We start from the raw sequence: 11552 nt of genomic DNA, 5'->3' as shown, positions 1-11552 counted from the left end.
TGTGGAACCTCAGAATGTGTGTCACCTCTAGTATAAGGTGTTGTTTGTTTTTTCACTTTTTCAGATCTGAAATCTGAATTGGGATCAATTCAGATTCCAGATGTTTGTTTCGCTTTATTTAAAAAAATCTCAAATGTTGTCCGAATTGGGTCATTGTCTGAATTGGCTGAAAAAGTAACCCATATTTTTCAAACTTCAAAACAAGTCTGAAAACAGAGGTCCATGGTTGAAATGAGTTAAATGTCGTTTATACCCTCATAAATTTTAGAAGCATTCTCCTGTATTATTTTATTCAACCCACCACCACAGAGACAACCACCGCCACTGTTGATGTCAAAAAATGGTTTTTCGTTAAATCAACGAGAAACCGAGACTTAAGGAATAACAGCGTCCGTTATGATTGAATATTCTGTTTGGTTGATAAATGCTTTCTTCCTGCTCCTTGCTCCTCGCTACAACTCCTTGCTCCTCGAAACCTGGGAGGAAACCTACAAAGGGTTCGAAAACCACTCCGACGTTCAAGACAGTCAGATTGCTCTTTGCAGTAAAAGATTGAATATTGATCAAACCTTTTGGGGGGCGAGTATGAGTTACTCAGTGAACTGAACCTTTCTTGTGGAAGACGATGGGGGACTCTTTTATAGGCTGAATTAGACCGATTGTGATAGACGATGTAGATGAGGCGGTTGTGATCTACCGTTTAGGGAAGTTTCCCACTGGTCGTGGTTCGGGTTTCCCTTATAGTTTATCTCGTATCTAGGATAAATAGAAGTTCCTAAGTTCAAGGATACTTCGTACATATCCTGTCGAGGTGATAGATCTTCCAAGAGATGTTTCCTCCTTTGAGACTCTTGAAGTCCAAGCTTGCTTAAACACTTAAAATCTTTAACCGTCTGGGATCTTTTAGGGTGATTCTGAGATTGAGTCGGTAAGCTTGCGGCGCGCTTCTGTCTCCCTTGTTTAAAGTGTGAGGCATCGGCCTAGCTTACGTGGAACCCCCTCATTCCTTTAGAGATTCTAGGGCTGCTCATGTTATAAACGAAACAAGGATGGAACCCTTAGTTGATCCTGGCCGACCTCCCAATTCTGGACGTATGTAGCGGAGCGTTCATGGTCTAGTAGGTTGACCCATTGGACTTCTGGTCTATTCTTGACGTCAGTTAACGTCTAGACATTTTGTGCATCATCACGAGTCCCGCCACTCCTTAGTCGAAAGTAGAGAAACTAAGGAGTATAAGTACTTTCAAGTTTTAAACATGAAATAACTTAAGTAACCCTGGAGACCATGGGTATACATGGAGCAGAGCCATTTTGTGAGGCTTGATCATTCTCTTGATCTTGTTGACCTCTGTGTTCCGAGGTTGATTTCTGTGTGATTGGACTCCGCGTTTCGGAGCTGATCTTGGTTGAGCTGTTTCAAAGCCTCGTCTTTTGAACTGCGCTAATACTGTCTTTGCGTGCTGAGGTCGAGCCACGTGGTGGTTTTTGAAGGGTGTGACTACGTATCGGTTTACGCGTGACACGTTTCAAGTTTTCATGCCTTAGTGGATAAACTTCCACTTTTCTTCTTGATTTCGTGACGTCACAGATCTGATCATCTGATCACGCGCTTTCGGCATTCGTGTTTTAGGCAACTGCCGACGGTACCTTCATTCGCATGCATGGGGTGCGTGTCCTGCTCTGGCTGGGTAGAAAAATAAGTCTTGTCGAGTCTCATTAACTTCCTCTTCTGACTTGGTCAGTCTCGAGTCGCTATTTGACGCCCAGTCATTATGACTTGGTGCGTTATCGAGGTTACTTTATTCTTCTTCTTTAATGTCATCTTATTTGTTTGGGAGAGGCCTTTGCTCTTTTTCTTCCACTATAAATAGCCTCCTTTGATATTGAGTTTTCTTCAACACTCAACTTTCTCCTTGGTTATTTTCTATTAGCTCCCATGTTCGAGTTTTGGCCTGAAACTTCCTTGACCGATTTTTCTCCTACAATGGTGGTGGCGAAAGGTGGAGTTGCCTACAATGGGGGTGGTGACTTTGGATGCCACTGGGGGTCTTTTTCACAAGATATGGGTGATCCAGATACCGATTGGTACTCTGCCACCTAAAGGAAGACGATCTGGGTGGTGAAGGATTCTTTTCCCCATTGGATTTCCTCTAGGGGTTCGTCTTGTGGAATGTCTTGTCAAGGCCAAATGGGTTGAGTCATTCTTCTAGCCTTTCACGTTCTTCAACCTCTTGTTCTGTTTTGGTGGTTGCTGATTTGTCCTTTTCCTTTCTGCAATTTCTTGTGTAATAGACTCGATCGAATCCCTTTAGATCTGCTATCCTTATTTGTAATTTCTTGTTTAATAGACATTCTTCGAGGATGAATGAGAAATTTGATTGTTACTCTTTGGCCCATGTTTTAGTTATTTTTTGCCTTGAATGTGTTCTTCTTTCGTTGGTTTAGCTCGAGGCCTTTGTTTTTACAGCCGGCGTTGATTCCCGCCACGTGTTTAGTTTTTACTTATGGTTTGCGTTGGCACGGATCCGCAGCCGATCTCGCACTCGATTTTCTTTATAAATATCCCAGTCTTCGAGATATATCGTTCTTGCGAGTTTCCCTCTCTTTTTGTTCTCTAAGAAAGAATGGATGCTCCAACTCCTGATTCTTCTTACTCTAGTCAAAGGCGTCATTAAACCCTGATGACCCAAGAAGAACTTAATCTGCTCCATGTGGAGCATTCGATTCCGTCCACCGTTGAACTTCTTCTCCCTGCTCCCAATGAACGGGTCTGTCTCACTTCTGTCTGTCGCGTCGGTGTTTATGAGGTTTTCTTTAAGTTGGGTATGTTTCTCCTATTTCCCTCTTTTCTTATGGAGTTGTTAAACTTCTGCGGCCTTCAGCTCTTTCAATTGAGTCCCAATGTTGTGATGACGGTCGTGACGTTCTTTCTGCTATGCCATCATTTGAAGCAGAAGGGTAGTCTTTATGCTTTTGATCAGATTTTTGTTGCCAAATTTTCCGATCATCTCTGGTATTATTTCGCCTCTCGTTCGGGGTTCTTCTTTTCTGCTCCCTCTACTCCCAAAGATTAAAAAGGGAGGTTTTTGTTTGTTCGTGATCTTGTTCCTGCTGGAGATTTTGGTTTTGTTGCTCGTACTCCTGATTTTTCTGTTGAACTTCCCAAGATCCATTCGACCCTCGAGATATTGAATGCTTAAAGGTTCTGAGTGCTTTGCCTAAGGGAGGTCAAGGATTGGTTCTTGATGACAGTGTTGCTTATAATGCTCTCCTTGGTGCTAATGTAATTCCTTTTTACCCAGGTATATTAATTAGACTTGCCTTCTTTGATTTTGATGTTTCTTTTATCTTCCTTTTTGCTCACTGCTTCTGTTTCTTGTTTTTCAGTTTCTTTGAGGAAACGGGTCAGGAATGCTTCTCAACCGTCTTCTTCTGCCATCAATAAGCCTCTTACTAAATCGATGGCTGATCGGAGCTCCGCCGTTATCACCATTCGTGAGCCATGTAGCTCTGTCACTCCTTCAACTCCTCGGGGTTCTGCTTTGGGGGGAATTCTTCTGGCTAGGAGTGGGGTTGTGGCTTCCCGAACTAGGGCAAGTAGTGACTCCAGGGATGATAAAGGGAAGGGTCTTGCCGTTGTCGAGTTGCCTTCTTGGAGGGCCCACTGGCCCAAGGACTTTTATCGTTTGGTGACCGTCATTGTTGATGACCTCAACCAGCATCTTTAGGGCAAGGTATTATGTCTTCTGTTTAATTTATCAGTATTTGTTTCCTTTTTGGCTAATAGTGTTTTGCTGCAGGGCTCCCGTGCTAGCTAGGACGTTGCTTCTTATTTGAGCCAGATTGAACATCTGGAGAGCGAGAGGCAGCGATTTGAGTAAGACGCCCAATCTTTCAAGGTCGAAGCTCAAATTTTGAGCACTGATCACTTGAAGGTCACTGTTGCTGACAGAGATTCTTGGAACTGAAGGCTGAGCAATCTGAGTCTAACTCTGAGCTGCAATTTGAGCAATCGAGTACTCGTATTTCCCTTCTTGAGAAGCAAATCGAAGCTTATCAGGAAAGGGAAGTCGATCTCCATGCCCAGAGGGAGAAATAAGAACTCTCGCTTCAGAAGTCTCACCGCAATATTCTCGAGCTAGCCAATTTGAAACGAGAGAAGGTGATTGCCAACTTCAAGTGTGGGGATGAAATTTCGAATATCTTGAGGAAGCAATGTGAGCTGAGCTTCAAAGCTGCTTGGGAATGTGCTCGTCGCTTTTGTTGATGTCGAAAAATGGCTTTCCGTTAATCAATCATGAAATAGGGACTTGTTGCATGACAGCATCCGTTATGATTGATATTCCATTAAGTTGATTAAGATGCTTTCGACTGCTCCTGCTCATGGCTCCTGCTCCTTGCTCCTGTTCCCTGCTCTTGTTCCTCCCTCCTTGCTCCTGAATCCTTGTGAACCTGGGGGAAACCCTACAAAGGGTTTGAAAACTGCTCCGACGCTCATGACAGTCAGGTTGCTCTTTGCAGTAAAAGATTGAATATTGATTGAACTTTTTTTGGGCGAGTTCTAGGAACTCAATGTAAAGGTGTCTTGCGGAAGACAAAGGGGACCCTTTTATAGGCTTAATTAGACCGACTGTAATTAGACGGTGTAGATGAGGCGGTTGTGATCCTCCGTTTAGGGAAGTTTCCCACTGTTCGTGGTTAGGGTTTCCCTTGTAGTTTATCTCGTATCGAGGATAAATATAAGTTTCTAAGTTCAAGGATCCTTCATAGATATCTTGGCGAGGTGATAACTCTTCTAGGAGATATTTCCTCCTTTGAGACTTTTGAAGTCCAAACTTGCTTAAACACTTAAGAGATTCTAAGACTAATTTGATCGTGTTGTAGGCGAAACAGGGTTGATTCCTATTAGCTGATCCTGGTCGACCTCCTAGTTTAGGGTGTAGGTAGCGGAGCGTTGTAGGTTCAGCAGTTCTAATGCCTTAAGCCGGGTTGACCTGTTGAACTTCGGGTCTATTCTTGACTTCTCGACAGCGGAGCGTTGTAGGTTCAGCAGTTCTAATGCCTTAAGCCGGGTTGACCTGTTGAACTTCTGGTCTATTCTTGACTTCTCGACGTTAGTCAACGTCTAAACAATTTATGCATCATCGTGAGTCCCTCTATTTCTTAGTCGAAAGTAGGGAAGCTAAGGAGTAGAACCACTCTCACGGTCTAAGCATAAAATAATTTAAATAACCCTGAAGACAACAAGTATACTTGGACAAGAGCCGTTTCGTGAGGCTCGGTCATTTTCTTGGTTTTGTTGACCTCTGTGTCCCGAAGTTGATTTTTACTGAGCCGTTTGTGAAGCCTTATTTCTGTGCTGGTGTAGTTCTGCTCGCCGGGGTTGTTTAGCTCGAGCAAGCCAGGTGGTGATTTCTGAGAAATATATCCACGTGTCGTCTCTCGCGTGACACGTTTTGGTTTCTTTATCTCTTTCGTGTTCGCTCTCTCTCTTCAAACAACCCATAAAAATCTCCACTATTATTAATCTTCAAAGTTAATTTAATTACAATTATTATTTTTACTTTATATTTATTAATCTCATAACATAATTTTACAAAAATCTGTGCCTTATGGGCACGGGCTATACCCTAATATAAATATAAAAACGATAGTGTTTAATTATTTGATGAGCCAATAGTTCAGACCAGTGAATCTTTCAGTTTGACATGCCATACTTGGTCACCCAAGTTCCATAATGACGTGTCCAGTAATAGATAATTCACATGGACATCCGTTGAGAAACATGAATTTCAACCAAATATTTATCCATGTACATCTTGTTCTCATGGAAAGTCTGACCATCTCAATCAGAAATAAGTGTCCAGTCACCTAGTTTTTCACGAAGGATTCCGGGAGACATATGTATACCTATTTATCCACCAACGTGGGTCATTTCAGTATTTTATGGTCTTAACAAATGTTCAACACGATAGTCACATGTCTCCATATTATCTACTCGGATTATTGCGCTTAGTAGACTTCTTGCACAAATAATAGGGTTAAGGGCATAGTTGTCTGACTACAAAATAGAGACAACTCGTACAGATAATACAGGTGAATGCACATCAAAGACATTTGATGACTATTGCATGTCAATTTTGGATTACTGTTGAGCATGTAGTATCTCATACCTGTACCCAAAATGGACTAAATGAATCTTATGTTAAATGCTTAGAGTTTATAGCTCGACCATTGTTATTAAGAGCTAACATAGTTCCGTTTGAGGGCAAACTATATTACATGCTACAACACTAATTCATATTTGACCATCTGCTTATCGTCATTACTCTCCAACACAATTTGTATTTAGACAACAACCAAATATATCACATCTTAATGTTTTTTGTTATGTTGTACATTTGCCAATTTAACCTCCACAACGAACAAACATGTGTTCTTGAAGGCATCTAGGTATTTATGTTGGTTTTCATTCACCTTTTATAATAAGGTATCTAAATACTCTTACTCTTACCGGCGATGTCTTTACTGCACGATATGTGGATTGTCACTTTGATGAAGGGAAATTTTCACTGTTAGAGGTAGATAAGCTACAAAAAGACTACGACAAGGAATCGTATCTTATTATGTAACTAATCCACATGCATAAATATAATGATTACTATCATACATCTGAATCATACAAAATACGCAACAAATTTAGACAAACTTACAGTGTTAGTTGCAGTCTATGGTTGAAACAGATTATACAAACTTTTGAGAATAAACTGTATAAATGTACATATTGTGTTATTTCCATGCAAAAAGTACAAGCAAAATTAAGAAACAAAAATTTAGTGAGCCTTAAATAAAACAAAACAAGATAAAGAAAAAAACTTAACGTTAAGGTAATAACAGTGGTTCAATAAGATGATGGGAGTTATATCTGACGTAGAAGAGATGAAGATAACATAATAATATAAAATAAGTAAAAAATGAAGAAGAAAATAATATAAATGAATAAATAAAATATTTACTATTAGGGTGGTAATGGTGGTTCAGTGAGATGATCAGGGGACGCCCCTGCGCTTTGGGCCACCATCAGAAAAAATTTTGTGGTAAATAAGCCCAGCCCACAAAGAATCAAAACATCTCTAGGCTATAAGAGTTCAACGACGATCTAGCCCACGTTAATTCTTCCAATCTTAGCAAGTGGGCCCACAAAACTGATTCCCGCAATCTAAACAAATGGCACCCAACATTGAGGTCGAATTGATTATCCATCCTCCCTCTTCCAATCTTAGCAAGTGGGCCCACAAAGCAGATGTAATATACTTGGTTCAGTCTAATTCGGTTTGACTTAGGACGAAATATAGACTAAGTTCGGTCTAATTTGGTTTGGCTTGGTTAGTGTGGTCCAGCCAATTTAAAATATTAATTATTTGAAAACATAATTTCTATTTTAAATTTATATGATGCACCATGTTTTTCATTGTGTATTTCATATTTTTATGTCAATATATATGAGTGTTATTACTACAAGATCGATATATCTTCTATTACGTAAATAGTTTATTTCTTTTCGAAATTTAAATATATCATTAGGTAAAAGTGTTACAATTTCAACAAAAGAAAAGGTAAAAGTGTTACAAACTAGTCAAAATATTTTTTATATTAGTTTTATGACATGTAATCACTACTTTGGTTTATTAAAGCTAAAGTCTAACTAAATCAATGAAGTCTAGTTCGCTTCGACTGGAAAAAAAGTTTGGTTTGGTTAGTTCGACTAGTTTGGTTTATTTCTGTTCACCCCTATTAATTTGTTTTATTTATACCTTATTGATTTTGTAAGATCATTATCATTTATTGATAATGAATTTATTGTTATTGTAAAGTGAATTTTTTTATGTTTCGAAAATTTAATTATTTTTATCTACTAATTGAATTAGAAATCTTATGAAGTCGTCAAGTATCAGACTTCCCCGTTTTTATTTTAATTTTTTTAAATGGACTCAAGAGTCATTACATTGCATGAATAGAATCCAATAAGCTCAATAAACAGTACCACTCCAAAGACATCTTGGGCTTTAAGGATCATATAAAGACCCCGAAGACCATTCTGTATGTCATGAGACGTGGGGAATGAGAGCCAATTCATTCATACTTCTACTTTATTTATACCAAAGTTACTAAATCATGAGTTTCCACTTTTGTGGGAATCGAACTTGGGAGCCCCACTATGGAGAGTGGGTACCCAACCACTAGACCAAGTGGTGATCGACTTCTTTCAATTATACGTGGTTATGCTCTTATGCCACAAAAATTAAGAGAATTTTTTTGCGTAAGTCAATGTTATATTTATCTGTACTATGGAGAGTGGGTACCCTCTCTTCTTGATTCCAATGCCTTTTCTCCTATAAATTTTTATTTCATAGCTTCTTCATTTCTCGTGGTCATCATCTTGTTCATCAATCATGGATTCTTCATCGTCTTCTTCTTCGTCATTTGCTGATTCGAACAAGCCGAACCTAGTTGATAAGCTTGTACTAAGAGAAACTTCATCTGTGAAATGTCAATTATGCGAGGAAATAGGTCATTCTTCTCTAGTTTGTCCATGGATTTATAGTCTGTGCAAAGTTGAGAGATGCACTGGCCTCACGATGTTGTCTTCTGCCACTATGGATGGTGAAACAAGGAAATATCTTGCTTGTCAATTTCCCAAGTGTCGTGGTTTCCAGTGGCTCGATGATGCAAAGGCTGGGAAGGTTGAAAAACCAAATAAAGATAGGAAATAGAAGAAGGTTGAAAAACCAAGTAAAGATAGGAAAGTTTTTTCTGAGTTTATTCGCAAATATGACAACAAATATTAATGTTGTGTTTTGAGATGATAATTGCTATATAAATAAAAAGTTGTGTTTTGTGTAATTTTTGGTGTTAAGATTATTATATCATGCTTTTTATTATTGTACTTGTGAATAAAAAGTTGGTATATAAAAAAATATTATCATTGTTTTTTTTTTATCGTGTGTTAATATTGTGTACTGACGAATTCGATTGACTCGTGTTGACCTTATATGTATAAATTCGACATACTGCAATCGAATTTAACTCCAATAGATTGCCTAGAACTACTTGTGAGCAAATTCGATTGACTCGTGTCGACATGATATTCATTACTTCGACATACAACAATCGATATTTACTCCAGTAGGCAACCCAAGGTACTGGAGTTAGAATCGATTGGCTTATGTCGTTGTTTTCATTATTTTGACATACATCAATCGAATGTGACCCCAGTAGATTACCCAAGGTACTGGTAAACAAATCGATGGACTCGTGTCGAGTTCATGTTCAACACTTCGACATACATCAATCGATTTTCACTCCAGTAGCAACCCAAGGTACTGGAGTTAGAATCGACTGGCCCATGTCGCTTATGTTTTCATTGTTTCGACTGACTCGTGTCGTTGTGCTTCAGTATGTTTCGGTTCTTCCTTGTCGATTGGTTTGTTTAATTTCAACATTTCCTTCCCTTTCCACACATGTTTGAAACATTTATATTTATGTTGTAGGATGACAAACAAGCCACAACTTAAGACCACCATGGATTGCAAAGCAGGTATTACTTGATTGTCTAAGATTGATGCGATCTCATTTATAAAAAGTAAGTTAAGCGAGAGGTAGCAAAGTATGTTTCGGAAGACATATTTTGGTCATTTTCTTCAAGTGACCGACCTAATATGGTGTGGTGTGATTGTCCACAACATGTTGCTGCGGGAGTGTTACCCGCAATTTTTCTCTCAAGGAGTTTTCCATCATTTCAGGGCTTAACAACTTCCAGCGTCTCCCGAACGGAGAGTTGGCACCCGAGATGGAAAATGAGATTTCTTTGCGTCATGAATACTTTGCAGAAGATAAAAAATCACCAAGGATATGTTGGATAAGTGTATCGGTACATGCGAGAATGATCTTCATAAGATCAAACTTTGCTTACTTCTATGTTTAGAGTTCTTTTTATTGGGGAAGGATAAGACGAAGTCATTTGTTGACCCCGATCATTTAGACATGGTTGAAGACCTGAGTGTTCTCAACAAGTATACGTGGGGTGATAAGGTATTCAAGGGAACTATAGACAACATTCAGAAATGTATCGGTCATGGTATAAAAACAAGAAAGAAGGTACTCAGTTGAGATACTATTTCAATGTTTTCCCATTTGCATTCCAGGTATTCCGGTATTTCCCATTTAAGTTTAATACATATATTTTGTGATTGATCTTACATGTACTATGTATGATTGTTTATTTTATTTGTTATATTTAATTGGAGGTATGGATATATGAATGCGTTCCTTCTATTTTGATGGAATATGCGGAAAGAAAATCTACTCTCTTGCATCTCGCATTTTACGATGGAAAAGCAAAGGAAAAATTGAGCATGAAAAGATGCACGAAAAATTTGTTGCAACTGATGTAAGTTTGCAACGATATGATTTCATTAATTAATGTGTTATATTGTTTTCCGTACAGTTAATAGTTATAGTTTTGTTGTTTTTCAAGGGTTTTGTTAGTATGTATTCACCTGACGAGACTGAGCTAGGTGAGGAAGTTGAAGTTCAAGGTGGAGCCGAGGAACAAATAGATAGGGTGGATGCGGTTCTAAATGAACTTAGAGAAGCAATCCGTTCGAGAGATGACCAAATACAAAAGCTTAATGGGGTTGTAACTCAGCCTAGGGAGACAGTTCGTGAGAGAGATGATAAAATAGAAGAACTTGAAATTAAATTGGCTTCCTATATCTCAAGAGTCAGTATCGATGTAGAATTGAGTGATAGTGCGTGTAGAATGCAGAAAGAAGAGAGGGAACCGAGTAATTTTGGAGGCGACGACGTAATGGAGGTAAATATTTGATTAATTAACTTGTCTTATTATTTCATTATCTTTTTCCTACCATTGTATGATTAAACTTTATTGTGGTTTAGGAAGCTAACAAGGATGAGTCAGGGGAGATTGCGCATGAGCCTAGCAGAGAGGTGCGAGAGAATTCTTTCAATTCTCTCAATTCAGAGAATTCAGAGGAAAGCATCTACTCAACCTTTAGCGATGTATTTGAGGTATCAGACGACGATACAGATGCAGCATGCCCTAAGGTGGAGGCACTTGAGAAGGTACTCCAACAATACGACTTCAGCGAACGTGAAAAAAGGCTGAAAAGATGTAGAAGGGAGATAAATCCGTTTCATGAAATCCAAAAATGCACCCCGAACGACTTTGTAGGGTTATTTAACTGGATCGTTAACTGGAAGAAAATAGTGTAAGTCTTACTACATTTCATATTGTCTTTATCGTCGTCTAATATTTTGTTTAATGAAAGACATTTAACTTTTTTTTTTTCTATTATGTAGGTCAAGAGTTGCAGTTAATCTCGGTCAAAATATTGTCGAGCCTAAAAGGTTTAGAGATTTGTGGATAAAGGGGCATTGGCTAAATAACGAGGTTAGTTTTTCAAAACATTTTATTTCTTTTGTGATGGTATAACATATCGATAGTGTCACGACACTTATTACATTGTCCT

The sequence above is a fragment of the Eschscholzia californica genome, unplaced genomic scaffold (genome assembly GCF_041429995.1).
Source record: "Eschscholzia californica isolate CP2 unplaced genomic scaffold, dmEscCali1.0.p SCAF_1, whole genome shotgun sequence".
Lineage (NCBI taxonomy): Eukaryota > Viridiplantae > Streptophyta > Magnoliopsida > Ranunculales > Papaveraceae > Eschscholzia > Eschscholzia californica.
Note: the sequence above shows the minus strand (reverse complement) of the source record.